Consider the following 21,350-nt stretch of genomic DNA (forward strand, 5'->3'; position numbering starts at 1 on the left):
ACCCTGCTATTACTCCCCCTCCCTGCCTCACCCTCTTCCTTATCCCCGCCCCTCACCACTTGGTTGCTTCTCCTATCATGTGCTGCTGCTCTCAGTCTGGCTTCAGAAGTCAGAGAGTGTGTTCATATGTCTGTGTGTGTATGTGTGTGTGTGTGCATCTGTCTGTGTTGTCTACTTCTGATGTAGGACTTGTTGGTCGAAAGATTACTTTCTGACAGTCTTTATATTGTGCCTATCAGCGACTTAGTGTCTCCACTATATGGTGCGTAGCAATTATCCTATTCATAATATCATTATTTCAACTTGGATTTTCCATTGTTTGATTTTGCCTAACAGCTTTTATTTCATCTTGCAATACAGTACTATTTTCCTTTGTTACTATTTGCTAATGTACCATTATACTCAGTATCCCTCCTTCTTTCTCTTCTTTCCTGTGATTCATTTGTCGCCTTACGAACCGAACTGCATGCTGTTCTTACAGACCACAATGTATCAACCATATCGGCCGCTCACAACAGGTACCTATGTTCACTGTCGGCCTATTACTTCAGATTTCAGCTTGTTTCGCCGTACTTCATCCGTTTCATTCTTTTCGTGATTTTCCCGCGTGTTTGGGTGTATTTTTGCGAATTTTTTCAGTCGTATTTCTATGTTATTTACGTATTTTTATCCTCCATCATGGATCCTCGCTTCTTTCATTCCATCATCCCTAGCCAGAACCCAGTTCCACATAGTGTTCCAGCGTTGTTACTTAGCTGATGGAATCCCCTTACATAGCCATACCATCACATTATCCATCTCCAGCTTCCACCCATCCTCTCACAATGAGCTCCATCTGTTCAGATTCCGCACAATAATTAACCCTCACCAACATAATCCTGCAAAAACATATCTTTCAGTCCCAAACGTACTAGCAATACCACTTCATATGCAATCCCAAATTCTTCGTTCCCATATCACACTCCCAGAACTTCCTGGTCTTCATGACCAACTACATTCTCACCCACAATTTCTTCTCTTTTGAAGGCATCACCTTCAAAAAAATCTGGGGTATGCCTAAGGGCACCTGAAAGTCACCATCCTACGTGAACCTGTTCATGGGCCATCTATAGGAGTCCTTCCTAAACACCCAAATCCCAAACTCCTCACTTGGTCCAGATTCATTGATGATATCTTAGTGATCTGGATTAAGGGTAAGGACATTCCTCCAGAAACTCAAACCTTATCCTCCATTCGATTCACCAGGCTCTACTCAACCCAACAAGCCACCTTTGTCCATGTTGACCTACAGCTGAAAGATGGCTACATCAGTACCTCTGTACATATCAAACCTACCAACCACCAGCAACATCTCCACTGCAACATCCATTGTGTGCCAAGAAGCCCCTTCCATGCAGCCTTGCTGCCCATGGCCATTGCATCTGTACAAAAGCAAATCTCCCATGTCTTATCTCTTCAGCCTCCCACCACTTCTCAAAGCCCCCCAGATGAGCATTTCCAAGGTAATCCAGTACTATCCAGGAGTGTAGCAACTGAATCACACCCACTACCAGGGTTTTGACTACCTCTCATTGTGGCCTGAAATGAGAGATGTCTTATCCACTATCCTTCCCACACCTCTGACAGTGGTATTCTGTTGCCCACCGAACCTATGCAATATCCTCATCCATCCCCATATAACCCCTATCTCTAAACCCTTGCCGCATGACACATGTCCCTGTAATGGACATAGATGAAACACCTGTCCCATGTATCATCCTTCAACCTCATACTCCAGTCTGGTCACAAGCTTCACCTATCCCATCAAAGTCAGAGCTACCTGTGAAACAAGGCCTGTGATCTACAACATAAGCTGCAATACTGTGCTGCGTTCTAAGTGGGCATGACAACCAACAAGCTGTCTGTCTGCATGAATGGCCACTAACAAACTGTTGCCAAAAAACAGCAACCAAACACAGCTTTCTTCATTTCAATGACTTCATCACAGCCTGTTCTTCCCATCAACACCTGCTTTTTGTAATACACATGAGGGAACTCTCAATGCAATATATCGTACATTCCCATAACTGTCCTGGCATCAACCTTCGTTAGTGATTGTCCTTACCCATCAGCCCCTCCACCGTTCCCATTTCAGTATTACACAGTCGTCTATTTCACCAATGCACCCACAGTCTTTTTACTTCTTTTCCACTTTCCACTAGCCCCCCCCCCCCTCCCCCACCATCTTACCTCCTGACTGCACATAGCTCCCCTACCCTCTCTCCACTTAGTCCGTATATGACCCCACAAGCAAAACTTACCATCCAGCACCCCAACCCTGCTACCCCTCACCCTCCACACCTCAGCCTTCTCCTTGCCCCCAACACCCAGTTGCTTCTTCTGTCAGGCACTGCCGCTCGCAGTCTGGTCTCAGCAGCCAGAGACCTTGGTCACGTGTGTGTTAGTTGCACTTGGCGTATGCGTGAGTGTGTACGATTGTTGCAAGCGTAGGTCCATTTCCACTATCTCGGCTGTTGACCACATTGTAAAAATATAAAACTGTCCAATGTTTCGGCCACTGTTGCAAGTTCCCTTCCTCATGGCTGTGTTGAGCTGACAATTTTAAATTTTGACAATGCGGTCATCAGCCCAGAAGAATGTTATTGATTGTGCATTTCCGATGAAGGCCTCACTCGCTGAAAGCTTACTTTCCTACAGTTCCTTTTTTGTGCCGATCTGCGACTCAGCTTCTCCACTATATGGTGAGTAGCAACTATCCTTTTCATGATAGTGTCATTATTTGATCGATAAAGGTTATTTAAATCTATATGTTGTGTTGGCTCCATCATTGAGTCAAGCCACTACCTTGTCTATGAATCGTTTATGTTGTGATTTGCATATGTTCCGGGAAAAGGTAGACAAGGTAGGCGGCGGATTGTTCGGACACGGTAGGTCCGACATAAACAGTGGCCTTTCGTTAATTACTTTTCAATTAAGTGCCCGGACCCCCCTGCGGCCATATGCAATATTTTGCAACGAACCTGCGCGGATGTGATCGGTTTCCGCTTCCGAACGATGAGGACTGTCAGCCTAGTCTGTGACCTAATACCGTCCAAATGTCCAAGTAAACAACACGAGCCTGGATTTCTACAAGGTAAATTGTTGTATAAGAACAGGGAACTTTCCTGTGACACACCACACTGCGCACGTCTTATGAAAATGATCCATCCGCAATGCGCGTTGTCTCCATGTCACGGTTATTCTATTGTACTAACAAAGGAATTCACCATCGCATCCCCCTCAAATTTAGTGGTAAGATGGCCCATTGGATAGCCCGTCATAAACTGCAGAAGAAATAAGAAAAATATAAACAGTGAACGGTCCAAGATTAACACGTACAACATCGAGCGACATTGGTTGATCGTGGCGTCCTACTCACGTGGTCATGTTTTTGGACGACGATGGACGAGATCCGGGATAAAAATCTCCCTTCTCTCCCAATTTTTTTCACAAAATTATGAACTGTCCATCCGGTCATTGACGTGTCTGTTCGCTGTATTCAAATTTGTGTCTGTATCGTTGTGTAACCTCAGTTTACAACAGCGACGTGTAAAGAAGGGACCTCCATACGTTTCTATCTCCTATATGTTCTACGCAAATACCACATTTTAAACCTCTTGCGTTCCGTTTTGGAAGTTTTGAATCTTGACTTACTTCGTTGTAACACAGTTCACACTCGTTTACTTGTTGTTTTCATTTCTGTGAGAGGTCTATGATGTATCTCGTCTGTTCACAGTGTTCATCGCTTTCACTTGCGACGTTAATATTCTTACCACGTGACTCATATCCTAAACCAATGTATAATTTGACGATTGCCAAGACTACAGAAGTGGATCAGACACATCAAGGACCCGACGGACAGTTTATAAATTTGCCAGAAAAAAAGGGGGCACGAGGAAAGTTTGCACACGGATCTTCTACTTTGCAGTCCAACGCCGTGATGACACAACTACGACGCAGTGGCTCTTGCGAGTCGCTCGATGTTGCACATCTTGAACATGGACCGTTCACTGTTTCCATTTGGCCTCTTTTTTTTTTTTTTTTTTTTTTTTTGCAGTTCAGAACACCTTCTTATTGTTTTCATGCTTGATCTGTCATCAGTTTTTGACAGTCTATCTACTGGACTATTTTACCATTAAATCTGAGGGTGGTGCGGTGGGAAGTTTCCCTTGTAAGTTGCACCGTTTTTAGATTGTTAAATTCTCCCCGTACCTTTGAGAGACCTTTATCTCTCTTAACTCTCCTAATTAGACTGGCGTGCAACGCATTCTTCTAGCTAAGTTGTGCCAAAAATTTCTTATCTCCCCAATTCTACTCAGTTTCTCCTTGTTAGTTACGTGATTCACCCACGCTTTCTTTTGTAGCACCATATTTCAAAAGCTTCTATTTTCTTCTTCTCTAAATTCTGTATCGTCCATACATGGTTATTATTGTGTCCTCGCCAATGGACGCACCGGATTTGGCGCGCTGAGACAGTTTCCGACTGGAGCAATGGACATCGCTTTGAAGTTCGCCACCAACCACAGGCGCGGCCCTAGTAGCAATCTCCGCACCGCCGCCATTGAGATGGATTTCCGCGTTGTGTTAAGCGGCGGCCGCAGGCAGCAACGAGTATGTTCGGCGTTGGCGTACGAGACGTCTGGTACGAAATTCCAGGGTTGTAGTTTGTAACTACAGTTTGTAATGGAGATCAGCCTGTAAGATCTAGGCTGCAAGTGGAATGCCTGTAACTTTCGCATAGGGAGAAGCCTTTACTACAGTGGTTGTCAGCGTACCGCCCAGGACGGACATAGTCTTGTTGAGACTGTACTCAGTAACGCACGCTTTGGAAATTGGAAATTTGTGGTAAGGTCTGCCGGCCGAGCTGGCCGAGCGGTTCTAGGCGCTCCAGTCTGGAACCGCGCGACCGCTACGGTCGCAGGTTCGAAACCTGCCTCGGGCTAGTTAGGTTTAATTAGTTCTAAATTCTAGGGGACTGATGACCTTAGAAGTTAAGTCCCATAGTGCTCAGAGCCATTTGAACCATTTGAGGGCTTATGTAAAGCTATCTTTGTTGCTCATGTGACAATGTGAGACACTGCACAGCCCCGCTTCTGCAGCGCTCACGCGATGCTGCATGTGCTCCGTGAACATACTGCAAAGGAATTTGCACAGCGGCAAGAAAAAGACGTCATTGCATCTATCACAGGCAGTTTTTGGGCATCGCCGTTGGTTTTGTCCGCCTCCAGTAGCTGTGTGGTCAGCGTGACAGAATATCAATCCTAAGGGCCCGGGTTAGATTCCCGGCTGGGTCGGAGATTTTCTCCGCTCAGGGACTTGGTTTTGTGTTGTCCTAATCATCATTATTTCATCCACGTCGCCACGCAAGTCCCCAAAGTGGCGTCAAATCGAAAGACTTGCACCCGGCGATCGGTCTACCCGACGGGAGGCCCTAGTCACACGACATTTACATTTTACCTTTGGTTTTCGTAAGAAACCTTCGGGGAAACTGACAATCTGTGCAGAATTTAAGGCGACAGTTAATCCTGAGACAGTAGTTGATTCATTCCTACTGCCGCTACCTGATGAGCTTATCGAACGTCTAGGAGCGGGTCGTTACTTCTCTAAGACCGATTGGCGCTATGTCTACCTACAGATTCCATTAGTTGAACAGTTGCAGGAAGTGTTTGTGATAAATGCACACGTGGGACTCTGCAAATTCCTTCGCTTGTTTTTCGGTAGCGCCTCTGCAACAGCGACCTTCCAGCCACAACTGGAACAATTAACTACATCTGTGCCTTCATCTACAAAGTACTTGGATGACATTGCGGTTATCAGGCCGCACAGAAGAAGAGCATCTCAGTAATTTGCGTACCCTCTTAAAAGTGTTGGCAGAGGCAGGCCTCAAGTGTAACAAAGACAAGTGTGTTTACTTGCAGACTGAAATTGAGTGCTTCGGTCATGTGATCAATTCCCAAGGCGTTCACCCGATGCAGTCGCACTTGCAGGCTATTTGTGACCTCAAACTTCCAAGAAATCTCTCTGAATTGCAATCAGTACTGTAGTGTACTGACCCGACAGCCAATCCACTATGACTTGTAGCCGAATAGCACGCGTTTCAGCTCACGCAGGCTGGCGTGAGGTCTGGAAAATGACAAGGAATTATAGTAGCCAAAAATAGTACATAGCTTCTGGAATACTTAACTTTAATCCATAACTGGTGTACATCGCTCTTGATGATACATAATTACAATCTCAATATAAACTGGTAATGGCGCCTTGCTAGGTCGTAGCAAATGACGTAGCTGAAGGCTATGCTAACTATCGTCTCGGCAAATGAGAGCGTATTTGTCAGTGTAGCTTCGCTAGCAAAGTCGGCTGTACAACTGGGGCGAGTGCTAGGAAGTCTCTCTAGACCTGCCGTGTGGCGGCGCTCGGTCTGCAATCACTGACAGTGGCGACACACGGGTCCGACGTATACTAGTGGACCGCGGCCGATATAAAGGCTACCACCTAGCAAGTGTGGTGTCTGGCGGTGACACCAGAAGTACTAGGGAAGGTGACCTACTACATCCGCTTCATTCCTCATACAGCTCAAATCGTGGTTCCGTTAATTCGTCTTCGGTGGAAGAATGTACCTTCGCGCTGCCCCACGAGTATAACATAACATTTCAGAAATCGAAAGATGTTTTGCTCAGCGGTTGTTGTGTGGTCCATTTCGACCCTGGCAAGCCAGCTGTCTGGGCCACGGACGCATCCTCGTACGGCAATGGCGCAATGGTTTCGTAATGAATTGACTCAGCATGCAGACCAATAACTTTCGCCTCCAAACTGCTCAGCAAGGCTTAGACCAATTATTCGCTGATAGAGAATGAGGCTTTTGTAATCATTTATGGAGTGACAAAATTTCACCAGTACCTGTACGGAAGGAAATTCTACTTAGTCACTGACCACGAACCGCTGCAGTCACATTTCAACCCGGCCAAGCCTATTCCAAACAGTACTGCACAAAAATTACAATGATGTGCTCTTACTCTTTCACATTATCAGTACAAGATAATTTACAGGCCCACATCCAAGCATGCCAATGCAGACATGCTCTTGCATCTTTCTGTGGGACCAGATGCAGACTTTGACACATCGGAAACATAATGTCGTCACATCGATCCGCAGGAGTTAGATGGTCTGGACCAGTTCCTTTAGATCACCGTAAGGTCTCCCGGGCAACAGCAGCGGACCTGGACTTGTAGGTTTTGTTGCATTATATCCTCATGCGTTGGCGTCGCTCAGTGAAACGTATCATTAGCCCGTTGATCCGCCGATACTTCGGACATCGGCATGATTTGTCAGTGTTTCAAGGTATTGTAATGGGCGTTCAAAAAGAAACGAGCCGGAGGCATGATTACAGAAACCAATACTTGTATGTTAGAAGTATTGACCCAGGCTGTTGAGACACTTGCCCCACTCTGACACAAGGCGGTGAATGGATGTCTCAAAATTCCCGGGGCTTTGATGTTAACCAGTTCTACATGTGCAGCAGGATGTCGTCGTCCGATGTGAATCTTTTGCCGCTCAGAGCCTTTTTAGGGGGACGAAAAAGGATTCACTTCTGCTTCACTTCCTGCAGCACAGGACAACAGTGAATGTCCAGCGTTACTCGTAAACCTTGAGCACCCTTCGCCAAGCGATAAAATCAAAACGACCAGGCAATCTCACCCATGAGGTCATTCTGCTCCACAACAATACAAAGCCTCATACTACCAACACAGTCGCGGCACTCCTACAGATATTCAAATGGGAGGTTCTCGACCACCCACTATACGGTTCGGACCTCTCTCCCTGTGCTTACGCCATTTTTGATCCCCTTAAAAAGGGTCTGAGGGGCAAGCGATTCACCTCGGACGATGATGTCCAGCTGTACGTGCAGAACTGTTTAACATCGCAGCCGTGCTAATTTTATGAGACAGCCATTCACCGCCTTCTGTCACAGTGGGAGTAGCGTCTCAACAGCCAGAGCCAATACTTCTAACGTATAGGCACTGGTTTCTGTAATTATGCTTCCGGCTCGTTTGTTTTTGAACGCCCCTTATATTTTGCTATGCGCTGAATCACGACAATAGCGTGTGGTGATCCCAAAAGCCCTCCAGAGACGTGCGCGCAGTTTGCTTCACGAGGGTCACTAGGAAATGGTTTGCACGAAACAATTAGCTCACAGACACTGCACTTGTTTCGGCACGGACAATCAAATAGAACAAGTGATGGCACAGTTCCATGCTTATGCGGAACATGAGGCAGTCCGTCCTCAAAATTTTTTTGACTGGAAAAACCAAAAGCGCCTTGGCAGCACATTCATTTGGATTTTGCTTAACCCTACTGTACATTCGTTGGAAGATTGACGTCGATGCACACAGCAAGTTTCCTCTCGTCGTGCCCATGAATTCAACATAGAACATTGCACACTTCAGTTTTGCAGTCCATATTTTGCATTGAAGGTCTACCAGAGTTCCAAGTGATGGACAGTGGCCCTCACTTTGTGTCGGCAGAATTTGAGGACTTTTGTTGCAACCAATGGCACTCGTTTCATCACCAGTGCACCACATCACTCTCAACCAAATCGAGAAGCGAAAGGCTTCGACCGCGATTCCAAACAGTAGATGGACGAGCTGCACACCAACCACACCCGAGAACAAGCTTTGCTTCTCTTCCTCTCATATTACTGATCCCAGCCCCACAACGCCCCTTTGTTGGTCCATGGACGTCGCCATTGCACACAGCTTCAGTTGTTACAACTACCATGGCATTCTCTGCCCATTCAGGCAGTGTATAACGTTAATCAACATTTTTTTTTCATGGTTTACGGCAGATGAAGGATCTGTAAGCGCAGCAGGTGGGGGGGGGGGTGGGGGGGGAGGAGGGATGAGTGTTGTGTCTTCGGCAGTGGACAGTGGACGCAACAGGAGATGGTACACTGAGACTGTTTCCCAATGGCACCACTGCTTTGAAGTTCATTGCCAACCACAAGTGCGACCCAACCAGCAATAAGTGGCAGCCACAGGCAACAACGCGACATGTTCGACTTTGGCGTACGACAGTTCTAGTACGGAATTCCAGGGTTACAATTCGTAGCTACAGTTCATACTGGAGATCAGACTTTGCCTAGAAGTGGAGTCGCCTACAGCCTTCACTTAGGGACAAGTGTTTACTACAGTGATTAACAGTGAAGCGCCCAGGATGGATATAGTCTTGTTGACATTGTATTCAGTAATTTACGCTTTGACAGGCCATTGATTAGTTGTATCTGTTCACAAGCACATCCAACGACTTACTGTAGAACTTAGTTAAGTATTACAGCACAATAAAGTGTACTTTTATGTTGTAACCTCCCCACAAAAAATAGTATAAATAATAATAATAATGAATATGATTCTAATTTTTTTAGTGTAACCTCAGAACAAAATTAGTTCCCATTTATAGCCTCCTTACAGAAATTCATTCACATTTAACCTCCACACAAAATTTGTTTGCCATTTAATGTACCCACAAATTTCTTTTCTCATTTAATGTAAGCTCGAAACAGAAAAATTCCTAAACCTCGTAATAAAAAATAAATTCAGTAACCTGGTAAATTTTGGACGACAGCAGTGCTGCGTTATGGCCCTGTAAGATCATTCTGAATAAAAAAGCAAAAATTCTTACGTCAATAAAGTCGCCAAATATCTGCTCTTACAATAAATTTTTCCGGCACAGCTCTGTGCAATGCTGGCCGATAGATTTGTCATTTATGAAAGGAAGCAACTGATTTTTCTTTTGCAAAAATCGGAATGATCATGGATTGGAGAAATTAGTAAGTTCTTTAAATTGAAATGAATGCTTATCAAAAATTACTTTATATGACAAAGATTATTATTAGGACATTTTTAAAACATTTACACGGGAGTTCAGATGACATTACTAGATATGCGCGAGGCTGCTTTTTACCTTATACAATAATACTCAGGCTCCGGCATCGCTGCACCGCGACCGGCCAGCCAAAACGATACACTGTACCAGAACAGAGCAGACTGCAGACTAGCGCAGACTAGCAACAACTTACTGCTACAGCTACACTGTTCCTACTCAGTCAACACTGCTCTCTGGTCAGCGATTCTCTTATACCTTGCATATCGCAGGCAGCGCATGAACAATACATCGAAGTTAAATCTGCTCGGACCTCTTACAATGTGTCACTAATTTTTTGCACTGTCACAATTCCTCCGTCCACCTCAGAGCATCTAAACCTAATGCGACATGTCGTAGCGGCCCTTATCATCCCGCACAACAGACAAGCAAGGTAGGCTGCCGACCTCCCTTCAAGAGCTCAGATCAAAACATCGCCAGTGGATGTAAACATCAACCGACTTTCTGCATAAACACGGCACTACTTCGTGAAAAGCCATTTTACAGAAACCCACCAATTGGAACCAATGTAACTACGAGTAGCACTCCACCGAGTCCGTGTTATAAGCACGCCAGCAGACTCAGACCAGCAGTCGTCTGTCAGGCTGGAGCCTGACAGTGTTTACTTGCTAGTACGTGCGCGTTGTTTGTTACGGTCATGAGTGTTGTTCGATGTTGTGTAGTCGTGGCGTTGAATCGACGTTGATTTATCGTCCGCCTTTTAAGGTAGCCCTGTTATTTCGTATGTGTCCCATTGTACTGGGTATATATCAGCGACAGGCGTTCATACCTATAGCCTGCCAGCGCTCTGACTGCGTCAGTCGGGCTGGAGCTAAGCATGAATAGGGCCAAGGACCGGAATCTGCAGCTAGGCTGCTCTTCCGCCGCCCCTTCGCGCAGCAATGTGACACTGGCCTCTCGTCGGCCGTCCCAGCAAGCTGCCAGCTGCGCTGATACTGACACCACCTAACGCGCACTTCGTGCCTCCCACCACATGTCACCGATAACCGCCGAGAGAGATACCGATTCAGGTGAACCATGCACTCAGCGTCGCATAAGAGACCGGTCTTCCTCTTTGTCCTCTGACGTTTCGAATGGCTATGTGGTGATCGACCTCTCACCTAGTGACAATCAGGCCATGTTGGCCCTCAGCATTAATATACCTGACCACCACTGCTGCTTCGTCTGAGTCTTTCACTCACGCCCATCCCAGCGACCGAGATTCAGATTGTGATGCATCTGTACCCGGAGCAGACACACCCAACACACCCCTGTTGCTGCCATGGACCAGGACATGGGTCCCCCTCCCCGACCCCACTTCCCATAATCAGCCGCCACCACCACCAAAGAAGGAGAAGATCCCTCCTATCATTGTTTACAATCCCAAAAACTACATTAAACTGAACACTGAGCTGCAACGCATTATTGCAGGCCAACTGTGGGTAGTGTATCAGAAAATCCACGTCAAGTACCTGCTTGACACCATGGAGGATTATCTCCAAGTCCTCAACTTTATGAAGTCCAGGGCTATGTACTAACACACTCATCAGTATTCAGACGACAGAAGAACAAAAATAGTCATCAGAGACCTTCCTTGTGAAGTTACAATAACAACGTCAAGAATGAATTACTCTGTCTCTAGTTCCTGAATCCTTTGGTCCACCAATGCAACAAGAAGGACCCTGAGACCTGGAAATTGGTCCCTACTCCCACCCATGTTGTCTACCTTACTAAGAGAGAGGACGTCGAACGCATTTACCTCGTTCACCAAATCAGGTATCTCCTGTGCACCAAGGTGTGTACTGAATCATATGAAGGCCACAACGCCCCCTCCAGCTGCTTTATGTGTCAAAGTCTGCGCCTCACCAACAGTTGCTCTTCACTGCCTGTTTGGTGTGTCAAGTGTGCTGGCTCGCATCTCTCAGAGGACTGCAAACTCCTAGTCTCAGAAAAACCTACATGTGCCCACTGTTTGGGCACCTCTTACGGTCCCCACCATCTAGCTTCCTATGTCCTATATACCAGATGGCTATGAAGTCCTCCCGCCATCCACGAAGGTAACCACTTACGAATCGGCCACCCCTGCCATCATAGGACCGAACCATTTCACCGTCTTACGTCGTAAATCCGACGACCATCCCACCATTGATGCTCAGGCGCCTGACGCATCTGCGACACAGGAGCCACCTCCAACTCCATCCTCTATGACCACATTTTCCTCTGCAGCTCAGTCTCCCCCCTCCTCATCCATGATGCGTACCAACGCCCACCAAGCTGAAAGACTGCCTGCAGCCTCCTTCCACCCACATGCTGAAGCACCATGATCATCCATTGTGGTGCCTTCTCCACCAGCCACTATGCCCACCTCTGCCTGCTGCAGGGTGAAACAGCCCACCTGGGATGTTCCTCCAGTCGTGGAGATAGATTCTTCTTTGTGGGATGATATGTGGGAAATCCTCCAGGTCATCTGTCAGTTTAGATGGCCCCATATCATGGCTGTTATCAGTGACACAGCTCAAAAGATCTGTCGGTCGGATGGGCTCACTAAGGTCATCGTTCTTGTTGAGGGGCTCAGCCAGATTTTGCTGTAATGGCAAATTGCCCACCACACAACCATCATCCCCTCGGGATGTAGTTATCTGTATTTTTAATGCTGTGGACATTTTACTTGTCTCAGAAACCCACTGACGATTTTCGTCTTCGCAGCATGTTTTCAATCGGACTTATCAACTCAATCGACGAAGTGTGGTCACAGCGCTGTTTCTGCATAAGTCGCTCATCCATAATCCTAAGGTTCTCCAACCACTCGAACACACAGAGGCTATGGCAGTCAATATTTCTACTCGCCCTGGTGCTGTAACTTTTGCTGTGGCGTATTTGAGCCCTAATCTCCCACTTCTTGAAGCTGATCTTTGTACCTTGACATCTTTTGACAAACTCATTGTTGGGGCAGATCTCAATGCCAAGCATTCTCACGTTCTCACGTTGCATATCCCAAGAGCAGACTGTTCCTTGACCTAGAAGATTCTCTCCCACCCACATACGAGTCCGCTCTGATAGCCAGCAGGATGTTCTGGACATGGCCATTTTCAGGAACATTGCATTGCAGTTGTCGTTTGGAACACTCCACAAACCAAGACCCTGTGCTCCTGCACCTTTCTGACATCGCTCTGTCTTTAGACATCTGTTCTACCTTGACATTCACGGAATGGGACAAATTTTTCAGGATACTTAATAATACCACTCGGCAACATCACGACCTGACAACGCCTGCCAATCTGATCAGTGCTGTTGATTACCCAACCACAAAAATCCAAAAGGCGATGAAGGCTACTACTTCCGTTGTTCCAAGGGCCTTAACCCCACTCGATGACTTGCTTCCCCTCTTGCACAAACTCTAAATCGAGAAGGTGGTGGACACAGTTTTGTGATCCTTGGGATAAGCATTGCATCAAACACCTCCAGCATGAATTCTGCCACCAACTTGCCGATTGGGAAACGGAACAATGGGAGGACACAATTTCTGCCTTCCTCCTCCAACATAAATCCAAATGGGCTTTTGTCCAAGCTCTGTGGTGTTCCGCAGTGAAGACCAACCATCCCACCTGCACAGTGGATGGCTTAACTTATGATGCCCTCCTTGTGGTAGAAACTCTTGCCGATATGTTTGAGGCCCAAAACCAATTTCTCATCCAGGACACCAGGCCAGTTGAACTCAAAGATGAATATGATATTCTAGCGGCCGTTGCCATTTTCCGACAAAGACAATTTCCCTCCGCCACACACCGTCAGGTGGCTTGCGGAGTATGGATGTAGATGTAGACCATCTCTGACTGCCCCTCACCCTATGTCTCCAGGGGAAATCCAATGGATCCTCTGGCAGAAGCATGGGCAGTCGACTCCCAGTTCGGATGGTATCTTAAACAAACACCTCCGACAGCTCCCACACAAACCTCTGGTCTTATTTACCAGCATCCTGAGCCGATGTCTCACAACTGGCGTTTTTCTCGCATAGTGGAAGCAGGTCAAAATGATTGCCATTCCCAAGCCTACAGAGGAGCCTATGGTCATTACTAACAACAGGCCAATTAGCCTTATGAATGCCATGGACAAGGTTCTAGAATCTTTGATTCTCCATTGCAATTCCCAGTCACAGGCAGTGGCTGTGATAATCGGTCTGAAACAGTTTGGATTCTCTTGCCACCTGTCGACCAGACTCCAAGTCCTTCTGATCACGGAACATGTCAGCAAGGGCTTTAACACCACCATATCGACGCCAGTGGTTTTTATGGGCCTGCAAAACTTACATGACAATATCTGGCAGGATAGTCTCAGTACAAAATTCTTACACAGATGACCACTCCCGACATGTATGTGAAGATTGTGGATAATTTCCTCCACGATAGGACTTTCTTGGTTACTCAGCGAGGTCACCGCTCCAGCATACGTCACATGTCAGTGGGCACCCCTCAAGGCTCTGTATTGTTTCCCATCCTTTTTGACATTTATGTTAACGTGTGCAAATAAAGTGTGTTCAAACTTGATCATTAGTTCTTTCCTGCTGACCGCAGGACACTACACTAGATGTGTGGGCCATTCTACCAAACGACCTGTACACATCATTTACATTCCACGCAAATTCTTCCTAAAACTTAAACAAATATTCGATGTTAAAAACTTCTCTTCTTCAGAAACGCTTTTCTTGCCATTGTCGGTTTACATTTATATTCTCTCTACCTTCGCCATCATCACTTGTCTTGCTGCTAAAAAAGCAAAACTCTACTACTCTACTTAAGTGTCTCGTTTCCTAATCTCATTTCCCCAGCAGCTCTTGATTTAATTCGACTACTTTCCGCTATTCTTGTTTTGATTTCCTTGATGTTCATCTTATATAATCATTCGAAGACACCATCCATTCTGTTCAGTAGCTCCCAAAGCTCTTTGCTGTCCCTGATAGAATTACAATGTTATCAGCATACGTCAAATCTTTTATTTCTTCTGTTTGTTCTTTAATTCCTACTCCAAATTTTTCTTTGGTTTCCTTTACTGCTTGCTCAGTGGATTATACAGGGTGTTTCAAAAATGACCGGTATATTTGAAACGGCAATACAAACTAAACGAGCAGCGATAGAAATACACCGTTTGTTGCAATATGCTTGGGACAGCAGTACATTTTCAGGCAGACAAACTTTCGAAATTACAGTAGTTACAATTGTCAACAACAGATGGCGCTGCGGTCTGGGAAACTCTATAGTACGATATTTTCCACATATCCACCATGCGTAGCAATAATATGGCGTAGTCTCTGAATGAAATTACCCGAAACCTTTGACAAAGTGTCTGGCGGAATGGCTTCACATGCAGATGAGATGTACTGCTTCAGCTGTTCAATTGTTTCTGGATTCTGGCGGTACACCTGGTCTTTCACGTGTCCCCACAGAAAGAAGTCACAGGGGTTCATGTCTGGCGAATAGGGAGGCCAATCCACGCCGCCTCCTGTATGTTTCGGATAGCCCAAAGCAATCACACGATCATCGAAATATTCATTCAGGAAATGAAAGACGTCGGCCGTGCGATGTGGCCGGGCACCATCTTGCATAAACCACGAGGTGTTCGCAGTGTCGTCTAAGGCAGTTTGTACCGCCACAAATTCACGAAGAATGTCCAGATAGCGTGATGCAGCAATCGTTTCGGATCTGAAAAATGGGCCAATGATTCCTTTGGAAGAAATGGCGGTCCAGACCAGTACTTTTTGAGGATGCAGGGACGATGGGACTGGACGATGGGACTGCAACATGGGGCTTCTCGGTTCCCCATATGCGCCAGTTCTGTTTATTGACGAAGCCGTCCAGGTAAAAATAAGCTTCGTCAGTAAACCAAATGCTGCCCACATGCATATCGCCGTCATCAATCCTGTGCACTATATCGTTAGCGAATGTCTCTCGTGCAGCAATGGTAGCGGTGCTGAGGGGTTGCCGCGTTTGAATTTTGTATGGATAGAGGTGTAAACTCTGGCGCATGAGACGATACGTGGACGTTGGCGTCATTTGGACCGCAGCTGCAACACGGCGAACGGAAACCCGAGGCCGCTGTTGGATCACCTGCTGCACTAGCTGCGCGTTGCCCTCTGTGGTTGCCATACGCGGTCGCCCTACCTTTCCAGCACGTTCATCCGTCACGTTCCCAGTCCGTTGAAATTTTTCAAACAGATCCTTTATTGTATCGCTTTTCGGTCCTTTGGTTACATTAAACCTCCGTTGAAAGCTTCGTCTTGTTGCAACAACACTGTGTTCTAGGCGGTGGAATTCCAACACCAGAAAAATCCTTTGTTCTAAGGAATAAACCATGTTGTCCACAGCACACGTGCACGTTGTGAACAGCACACGCTTACAGTAGAAAGACGACGTACAGAATGGCGCATCCACAGACTGCGTTGTCTTCTATATCTTTCACATCACTTGCAGCGCCATCTGTTGTTGAAAATTGTAACTACTGTAATTTCGAAAGTTTGTCCGCCTGAAAATGTACTGTTGTCCCAAGCATATTGCAACAAACGGTGTATTTCTATCGCTGCTCGTTTAGTTTTTATTGCCGTTTCAAATATACCGGTCATTTTTGAAACACCCTGTATAACGTTGGTAATAGACTAAAGCCAGTGTCCCACCCTTTTTTCAGTTACCGTTTCCCTTTCGTACTGCTCGACTCATATAACTGCCGTCTAGTTTCTATACAAGTTGTAAATAGCTTTTCGCACCCTGAATTTTAACCCTGCCACATCCATGATTTCAAAGAGAGTAGCCCATTCAACACTGTCAAAAACTTTTTCTAAGCTTGGAAGCTATTGCGAGCTAACATCCCGAAGATGTTCGTTCTTACATGTGGTTCATCTTTGTCAAAATGTCTTGGATCAAACTCGTCTAGGTGTTGAACCGCACTTGTCGCCTTGCTAGCCCTAAATTACACGCTTGTGACCCTTTGGTTAAATTGTCTGGCTCATGGCAAGTTTGCGAGATTGAAATAAACCTACAAAGTTAATATAGCATATAATAACAATAATAATAATATCAGGATCTAAATTAACAACCCATAACTGATGTAGGCCACACAGTGACAATTTTGTTAGAATAATGTTTATTCAGAAAACTAATAACAAAAGTGGTCGTATGTAGAGTTACTGGTACACTCGAGAGCATGTACATTTGACACAGTTTGATCATTCGCTATCTCATTGCGAATTGAAGTCCAATACTCCAGCTCATTAACTACGCGAGGAGTTAGAGTTCACTCCAGGATCGCGGCTGCTCACGGCTCAGAGACGAAGTCCCACGATATCACACAACGCGACATTTTCTAAGACGTTTCAGTTCCTAGCTACCTAAAAACCGACCGCCCGCTTTCACGTCTCTACAGCACTGTCCGTTCAGTGTTCACACCAGAACTGTCCCTCTGATCGTCTCCAGCAGGCTCCCCCGCGCGCCGAACATCGTCGCTCAACTGACTCGGGCAGTTCCCTTTCCTGAAGTCGTCCATCTGATCGGCTACAGCTTATTCTACATTATTTTACATTTTAACATATTTAAATAATCAAAGCTTGACCACTTTCACGTTCTGAATAAAGTAGAATAATATCCATTACATAATAAATGTTATATTCTTTTACATAAACCCAATACAATTTACTTCTTAGCTTTGAATGCCACAGCCAGTAGCCTTGCACCAATGTGCTTTCTGAGAAAGAAATAAAGAACGAAAGTAACTGTTAGGCACTAAACTTTACAACAAATATTCTGTTACTTAATGATTCAATAAGGTGTCATGTTGTCATCGTTCAACGTGTTTTGCGTGGCGGAAACGATGATCTGATGCTTAACTGAAAATCCTGATAATTTAAATTTACTATATCTTTTAAACAAATAAAGTTACAGAGTTGCTATTTACAACATTTGTTATGTTAATGATGCGCTTCTATATGAAATTTTGACCATTAAGATCGACCAGACCGTTCATATTTTAGCAACAAAACTTGTTAATTTCACTTTAACATTAAATCCTAAATTATTATAGATATGATCAATCTTCAAGTTTTATTGGGATCACCATGAAAATTTATGAAGGATGCTAGATTAAAATTACTGTGGCTACCTTCCCTAAATTAGTACAGAAATAAATAGTTTTTATAAATGTTTCTCTTTATGGCCGATCTTATGTCCGTCATATTTAACACTGTTACGTCTCCCTAGCCACAAAGGGCTTCTAGAGGGTTTCCCTATGACGTAGGTTCTCGTCTGTCTCACTCGCACACTGCAGCTCCTAGGCCTCATTCAGCACAATAGACGCCTGTGAATATCCTATCTCGTGGTGAATCTGCGCTCTTTTTAGCACACAGTCCTAGACGTCAGGGTTCATTTCACAATTCCTGGAGACTGACTCTGTCGGCCATATATTTAAATGAGAGCGAAATGCTCGTTAACTCACACTATAAACTTAGGTGTGCCTCTTCTTAACCTAAGTCATATGGTAAGTATTCCCTCATGTGTTCCGAAATTTCTCCAGAATCCAAGCTGATCTTCTCCGAGGTCGGCTTCTGCCAGTTTTCCAATTCTTCTATAAAGAATTCGTGTTTTTTGCAGCTATGACTTATTAGACTGATAGTACGGTAATATTCACCGCGTGTCTCATACAACGTGTGCAACAGACTGAAGACTTTTGTCATGGCTGGTAGTTGTGACAGAGTCGCGGCTCTTCCAATAAGTTCTTTCAGAGCCCTGTCAAAATCTTCTCGCAGTATTATATCTCTCATTTCATCTTCATCTACATCCTCTTACATGCTACTGTGATGCGTCTCCTTCAAAATAGCCCCCTTCTGACGGAAAACACCGACTCCAACGGTGTTTCCAATTTTGGAAACATTCCTGGAATTTTTCTCCTGAAGTGTGTTAAGGACGCTCTTCGTATTAGCCTGGACGTCTTTAATTGAGTCAAAGCGCTTTCCTTTCAGTGAAAATTTGAGTTTGTAAATAGGTAGAAGACCTCAGCGGCCAGATCAGGGGGATATGGCGATTGTAAAAACACAGGAATTTGGAATTTGGTCAAAAATACAACGATGGAGAAGTCACGATGAGCCGTAGCATTGTCATGGTGTAGCACCCAACTGCTGTTTTTTCACAATGCAGGCCCTTTCTCCCACTCGTTTTTGCACAAACGCTCAAGGACACATTTGTAGTATTCTTGGTTAATTGTCTGTCCTCCAAGGGTAAATTCATGATGTACAGTACCGGTAGAATCGAAAAAAATCACCACTATTGTCTTCACCTTCGACCGACTTTATCGTGCTTTTTTCGGTCGTGGTGAATCTGCACTTTGGTTTCAGGATCATATCCATATACCCACGATTCGTCGCCTGTAATTACCCTGTTTAAGAAATCTGGGTCATTTTTAGTCCGATTAATCAGTTCTTGACACACTTCAAGTCGGTATTGTTTTCTGGTCACTTGACAACACTTTTGGAATGAATTTTGTGGACACTCGCCGCATGTTCAGATCTTCCGTTAAAATTGACTGAAGTGCATAGAAACTTAAGTTCATCAGCCATCTCCCTAATTGAAGTCTACGATCATAGTGCACTATATTGTGAACTTTCACAATATTTTCATTCTTTTTTGAGGTGAAAGGATGGCAGGACCATGGGTCATCGTCAAATGATTCGCGACCATTTTTAAATCTGTTGAACCAGACAAGAACATTTGAGTGGCTCTTACGATTATCTGCAGAAACTGTTTTTTAATAGTTCTAAGCCTCAGAAGCTGATTTCCAGGTTTTAAAACAACGTTTCACACAAACTCGTCGCTCCGTTTTTGCGTCCATTTTCATGCAGACGGAATCCAGCAACACGCCTTAAACTCAACTAGCTGCCACAACGAACTGAATAAATGAAACGCAGTTTCCTGTCGGAGGCCGTTCAAGGACAAGGCAATGACTCACTCCCTACCCTCTGTGTACCTGCGTGCCAAACCAGTAACCAGTAGCGGATCCATTGTTAAAACTTTCCAATCACACCTCTTATGTTATGAAGTAGCAACAAAATTTAAAAAACACAAATTCATAATACATAACATAAATATTCTAAGCGCCAGATCAATTGCGTAATTATTTGTAGTGTTGTTGATGCAGCATGCTTTAAGTTTAAATAAACTTATATCTAACATAAACTATGATATGTGATACGTTAATTAAATACCAAATAAAGCTATACATTTGTTAAAATAGAATGTCTACTGAAATGAACCTTAACCTCTCAACGAAGTCTCCAGTGGCGCTCCGCATTTTCAGCGCCGAGTACCACTCCGAAATTACGTATGGCTCTTCATTCCGTCGCCTTCGTTTTGCGGGAACAAATCTGTTGAAATCCGAATCGAGTGTAGATACCAGAAAACAAACATTTTCAGAAACCATCCAGGATCAGCACTGAAAACTTTGCCCCAATGGAACTGATACAAACAGAACTAAACTACACAGTAAACAATTGATTTACAGCATTTGCAAGATACTCGTAAATTGTTCAATGATTGACATATTCAAGTCCTACTAGAGACATGCATCTCGTGACAGGTTCACAATCGACTCCATTGCCAAATTAATATTTTCCTTTAATTTAAATAACTCACTTAGATCAAAACTAAGAACAGATATGAACAAAGCTCACCCCTCGTTTAATCCCATGCGGTGAAGCTGCGTACACAAATCGGTACTCCATACAAAAATAAATTATTCTCTCAAAATATTCTCAGATAAGTAGATAAACATACATCTGTCTTCCTAGGTAAGCATTATTAATTTTCATTTTTGAAATTTCTTTGATTTCCATGCACCCAAATTGGCTTGATCATAACTTATAATTTGGAAATTACAACAAAAATAAAACCAGCCAAAAAATTAAGCCTAACATATACATGCACATAAATAAATCCCTTATATACCCCAAAAACCTAATTTACACGCATACTGTGCACTGATTTTTGGCTTGATACGGTTCTCTGACCTCCTCGCACCCATATGTGCGTCTAAACTATCTCTTTAAAACTGCATGGACCTTGTGAAAAAAAGAATCCTTACGTGACAGAACAACAAACAAGTAAGAATAAATCCTGAAATAAAACATGGCAAATTACTCCTCCAAATAATCTTATAATCTAAACATACATTTATTTCTTAACCCACTTTGCTGTTCTCTTCCATCTCAAGAGGACACATACATTGTTCACTCCACCCTTCAATTTAGTACTCGTCCCTAAATAATTCATTAAATTATTTTTCGCCCCAGTTTCATTTTTTCTCCCTTCTAGACCTCTCGCTATCTTAAACTTTTCTCGAGTCCACAAATGAGGCAATAAAGACCA

The sequence above is a fragment of the Schistocerca cancellata genome, chromosome 1 (assembly GCF_023864275.1).
Source record: "Schistocerca cancellata isolate TAMUIC-IGC-003103 chromosome 1, iqSchCanc2.1, whole genome shotgun sequence".
NCBI classification, from domain to species: domain Eukaryota; kingdom Metazoa; phylum Arthropoda; class Insecta; order Orthoptera; family Acrididae; genus Schistocerca; species Schistocerca cancellata.